Here is a 6,000-nt window from a genome sequence, read left to right as displayed (position 1 = left end):
TTACTGGTGTCACATTTGTCTTTTTATTATTATTTCACCGATTTTATAGAACCAGCAAAGCTCTAATTCTGCGAGCAGAGCCTGATGAAATGGAAGTTATCACGAGAGAAACACAACCCCCTGTCTCATTTTTAACCCCTCCGGCTGCCCCAGCTGTCCCCTGCAGCCCAGTCAGCAGATGGGCGACACAGCACCCACTTCTAAACCCATGGAAGATGGAGGTGGATTAGGAATAAGTGTTACAGAAATGTTTCATTTACAACAAGATATTCCCAATGCAGATCTTTTGAGCACAGGATACCTGATACTGGCATACCCACATTATATGTAAGAGCTGGGGTGCAGGGTAATATGTTGCCCATTCTGACAACCCTGCCTGGGTAAAAGCACACACCTGGAGGGGATTTTAGAGCTAGAGGATTCTCTGAAATCATCTTGTCTAGTCAGCAGGGACCATATAATTTGGTCCATTTCAGTTTTGCCTTTTTTTGTGGAAAACCTTTTTTATTGCTACCAGTGCATAAAGGAAACTATTAAAAATGCCCAAGCAAGGGGAAAAAAGGTCCTATGAAGAAGAAACTCAAAATAAGGGAAGAAATGGAAATCCAGTGGTGGTTTTAACTCCACTTTCAGCTACCTTGACAGAAAGAATGCAGTATTTAGATAACTTTTGGCCACTTAGTCAATTAAAGCTATTTTTGTACCATTAAAACCTGATTTATAGTCTAGAACTTATCTACTGTAATACAGCCAAATGAACTTTAGAGATCAACCTTTTATAAAATTATCAAAACCAAAGGTTTTAGGCAAAAGACAATGGACTCCTCTCCATAGCAGCACAAGTGCTACAAGAGGCAGCTGTAATGGCATAAATGGACATTTTATCAGCTTTCTGTCAGGGACTGACAAAATCATGTCAAATGAGGCATTAAAGCTCTACTTTTGAAAAGTGTGATAAATACCAGCTAATCTACTGACATAATATATAGTGAGTCAAATATTTAGTTTTGCATTAAATCTAAATCCAACATTAGAGCATTTCCTCTTGATTAAAAAGGATAAAATGTAGATGTTATTTTATGCTCCAGTTCCCACACGTAATTAATGCTCAACATTCAGAGCTGTTTCTGACATTATAAATGTGTTAGTAAACATGTCAAGGAAAGGGGGGAGGCACAAAGGAAACAAGTGCAAAATCTATATGCTTAATTCATATTCCTCCATTTGCAGTGGCTAATATGTTATTGCAGACACTATTTGCAGACACTTGCCCTGCCAGTGAGCAGCTAACTTCCCTGATTGCTTGTATAAACAGTCTTCCAGATCAGGAGACAGACGCTGTAAGGGAGTTCATAGCTAATTTAATTTTAGTATCATTAGGAATTAAAAGCAGGGCATTAATAGATTCACAATAAATGTTGGCTAGGCGCTATAAGCATTGCATGATGTGACTATTAAAAGCCTTAGTATTTGTGAGTGATCACATGGAAAGGTTTTTCAGAAAGCTTATTGTCTTGGGAATAAGATGTACCTAGCTAGAGAAAAGATTACTGCTGAGATATGACAAAACATTTCAGTGGTTTTGTATCATATATTACTGATCTTAGTGGGCAAGGGAAAATTATGCTTTTAAATGTATACATATGTATAAGCTAGTTAATGACCTACTCATATCTAGAAGTAGAATGAGACAAACCCTCATGAATCACTGAAATATCTTAATTCATTATACATTATATTCCCAGCATTATCCTTTAGCTGGTTTTAGGAAGACAGAAGTTTGAGAAATGTGTTTTATAGGCAAGTACTATGACCTCAGACTCTTGTAGTTTCAGAATACACTGCACTTTAATTGCTTCTTTTCTAAAGAATATGTTTCAGAAAACTTAAATGCAATCCAGTGCTGTATAAACTGGCATGAGCTCAAGTCAACTGAAAAACAAATGAAAAACACAAAGTAATAAACACCTGCCACCTTCATTTTAGGAAATGTGTTGATTTATTTTTTAGAGAAAAGGTCTCTCTAGGCTGACACTCCTTGCTAAGTTTGACACATAAATCAGCATTGTGCAACCTGCAGGATTTGGTATAGCTCATGCTACCAGAGAAATAGTTCTTCCTACTCTGAAGAGCATGAAAAATCACTGGAAATAAAAACAGGATAAAAATAAATAAACACACAAACACAACAACAACAAAAAAGAAAAATACAAACTAAGAAGACCTTACAAGATGGTCTTCAGAATGAAGTCTCATTATATTCAAGAAAATTGCACCTTTATTCTTCTATTTTACTTTGAAAATAGAAATTAAATGGATGTCTGTGTATCAGCGTGTAGTCTTCAGGGCACAGGTTACTAGATATTTGGCATCTAAGAAGCTTCGTGAACTTTAATGCCAGTCAAATACCTCAAAAGTTGTTTATCAAGAGTAGCAAGGCAGCCTCTGCCAGTGCACAGGTCTGCAAGGGGGAGGAGATGGCACATGGAAGTGAACTCTCTCGCAATTCACCCTTTTGGTGGGTAGTTGTTTTTATGCAGTTTCCTCATTTTCTTATCTCAAAACCACAAAGACCCTAAGCAGAATGATAGCTCAGAACAGTTCTGCAAATATTTGGCCCAGGCACTTTCCTGAGCTGGCTACTCCTATAGCTTCTCTCTGCAGGGTCTCCTGGGCACGAGGACTCAGCTCACAGGAAACTTTCCAGGCTCTCCTTTCCATCAGGATGGCTTTCCTGGCCCACTTACCAAGCAGGAAGTCAACCCACTGTTGATATCAGCTATCACCAAGAATTACCTTTGAATCAATGCTTAAAATGTTTAACTGTTCCTGTAAAAAAACACATCCAAATTTGCTATCATTGCAAAAACTGCAATGGTAAACCGAGTTACACAGGCTATACTCCATCCAAAAATGAGTTTGTGCTATTTTAACCTGAGAAAAGTTGCAGCACCATTTTGGACAGACTCATTGACCACAATAACACTGGCACAACAAACTTCTCTGGCTTGACAGTATGAGTGAGTCTTGGAAACGTTCTACACAACTTCTACTCTTTCTGCCCAATTTTAAAGTCAACAAAGAGCAGTGCAGGGCCAAAACCTCCTCCACCCCACACCCTTAAAAGGCAACACCCAAAATAATAGAAAACAAACCCAAAGTCCAGACTCTGAGTAGTTTTGCCATCTGAAATATCTAAATCAATGTTGTTTTATTAAAAACTGGGTTTTGTCCTTTTCATGCCCACCATCTTGCATAGCAACACAAAATACTTTCTGGCACCTACCTAATATTAAGGAAGACTCCCTGTGAATATCCTCAAATTTGAGTATGAGGATATAAATCTCATAATTTATATCACTGCTTTGTGCAGAATGTAATTGCCAATTTACATAACATCAAAATGCAACACTAGCAGTTTTATTTGCCTTGCACTTTGCACTTGAATTAAAGTACCTAAAAACTTAAGTAACAGCCATACCAGTAGTTTAGGAGATACTGATGTATGGGAACTTCAAGAAATAACAGGTAATTATAGGAAGACAGTTATATTTCCTAAGAAGTTTGGAGGTATGTGCTCCAAGATTGGGAACTGGCACATTTCCTTGTCCATGCTGTGTGCTTTTGTTCCCTTTTATATTCTGAGAGTCATTTTTTACTCCAAAGAGGTTTTAAGTAGCATGTGGACTGGCACAGAACCAGAACCAGACATTGATGGGAATATACCCAAAAACTGTGAAATCTTGGTGTTACTGAATTTCTTCTAAATTATTTCTCTACTACTACTACTACGTCTTATTAACCCTTTGCAAAGGGGGCTAAAATCAATCCAGGTCTTCCTTCATCGCTCATTCTGGGACTTGTTCATAACCTCATTACATCTTTGCACTGAGAGAAAAACATGTCTAGCTCCTTTCTGAGAGTTCATCAAATTCATGTGTCTGAAGTCACACTGCTTGCAAGAATGAAGAAATTCATCCCAGATTCCTTCTGCATGGAAACCAGCTGTCTTTCTCTGAACTGATTTAAAAACCAAACAAAGTACACAAGGACAGAACCTTTGACCCATAGGTTTTGAAAAAGGCTTCCTGCATAACTGTATGACCATTGATTATTGATCACTTACCTTTTCTGGCACAGGCATCTTGCAAAATGAAAATGTGCTAACCTGAAAGAATATGTTCCTATGGTGTCTGAAAATACAAAAAGTGCCACTGACTGCCCGCAGTGCTCACACCAGCACTGTGCACACTGTGGCATATAGAATCCAGGAGGTGCTGTGCAAAGTCCTCTGACAGCTTCCAAAGTAACAAGGCGAGGCCCAGGATGAGTTGTCCTTGCTGCTCTGGAGTCCTCAGAGTATCATCACCTTATGCTGCCCTGCTGGTGTCTTCAGCATCTTCACAGTGTGGGGCTTCTTCCTCTACAGGGATGCTAAATGCTGTCTTAGTTTACTTTTATCCTTAAAATAACTTCTGTTGCATTACAGGCACTGAATAATTTCTTGCATTTATATTTGAAATAGTTAGGATATTAAAAAATCGTTATTTTCTACTTCTATATTCCACCCTGTTGATAAAGTTCGAATAGAAAAAGCCTTAAAATACAATAGAAAAAACCTTAAAATATTTAGAAGTGGTAGTCATTCAAAATTTCTCACGTGGAGAAAGCTCATTCAGATGCTAAAAATATCACATGTTTACACTTGTAAATCACCATTAGCAAATGATTTTCCTAATGCTTCAGACAATATAGTAGCAAAGTGCAGCTGCTTCAGCCCGAATGGTATTTTAGTGATTTTTAAGAACTTAATGAGATCAGGTAATTGACTAGTGAAGCTAAAAATTTTACCTTCAATTTAACAATCAACAGCTCAGTACATCAGCATAATCATCTTTGCCCCTCCACCTCACTGTTATTAAATCAATATGTGGGTAGCAGTTGTCTAAGAAACCACTTCCTCTGTGTTTCTAAACCAGGGTTCAGGACCCATTTTAAAGCATTTATTCAATCTGTCTGGTGTAATTTGCAAATAATGGAAAGTATGTAGTAATGCAGATTCCGTAATCAACTAAGAAAAAAAATAAGGCCATAATTCATTTGTTATTTAATGGCATTATTTATCCTACATTTGTTCTGTTGCAACCTACAAATAACTTATTACTTTACATACATTTTAAAGTATCATCGTGTGTGCCTCATTTGCCAGTGCGAGATTTTTCCTCATTCATACAGGAAATCAGATTGTATGGGTTGTGTTACTAAATCCTGTGACTGATAGCTCAGGAGACAGTCATGAGGCAAAAGTATAGTCTTTGAAAAAAGAAAATACAAAATGTCAGAAAATAATTTTGTAGGGAAACTCCTTCCAAGGGTTATATTACAACACAGCAATCTCATTTTGGAGTGGTTGATGATGAATCAATATAAACCGCCCTCTCCAACCACAACTGTGCATGTAAGATATTTATTACTTCAAGCACAAGAAACTTCTGCTGTCTTGCAAAAGACCCTGAAGTTGGCCAGTTGCATCCTACCACACACTAGTCTCAGAAGAGTTCTGGTGTCATATCACCCACGGACCTCTGTGGCATAATTCTCTTCTCTAGAAAAACATTTGTTTCCATATGCAAGTAGCATATATTTTGCTACAGCAAAAATAGCAGTGAAGGTTAAAAAGGGATAAAAACACTGTACTTTTCCATGTAAGTATTTTTTTAAATTAAGATATAAATATATTTTATTGTAAGCTGATATTCACCCTCTGCACTTTCTGTGAGTATACCCCGACTGCCCATACACTCCCAAAGGCTGTGGGGTAGGGGTAGCTGGTGGAGCAAACCAACACTGAGCATCGTGAAGAGTATTCATTATAGAGAGTACCATGGGCAGAAAATGGGTGTCTTTTGTTCAGCTATTGCAGTGTCAGCATTCTCTTCCCGTACCACAGTATAGGAAGCGGTGAACAACACAAAGACTATCTGCATACAGTTCTGACTG

This window comes from Sylvia atricapilla, chromosome 8, assembly GCF_009819655.1.
Source record: "Sylvia atricapilla isolate bSylAtr1 chromosome 8, bSylAtr1.pri, whole genome shotgun sequence".
NCBI classification, from domain to species: domain Eukaryota; kingdom Metazoa; phylum Chordata; class Aves; order Passeriformes; family Sylviidae; genus Sylvia; species Sylvia atricapilla.
This window is presented reverse-complemented; position numbering follows the sequence as displayed.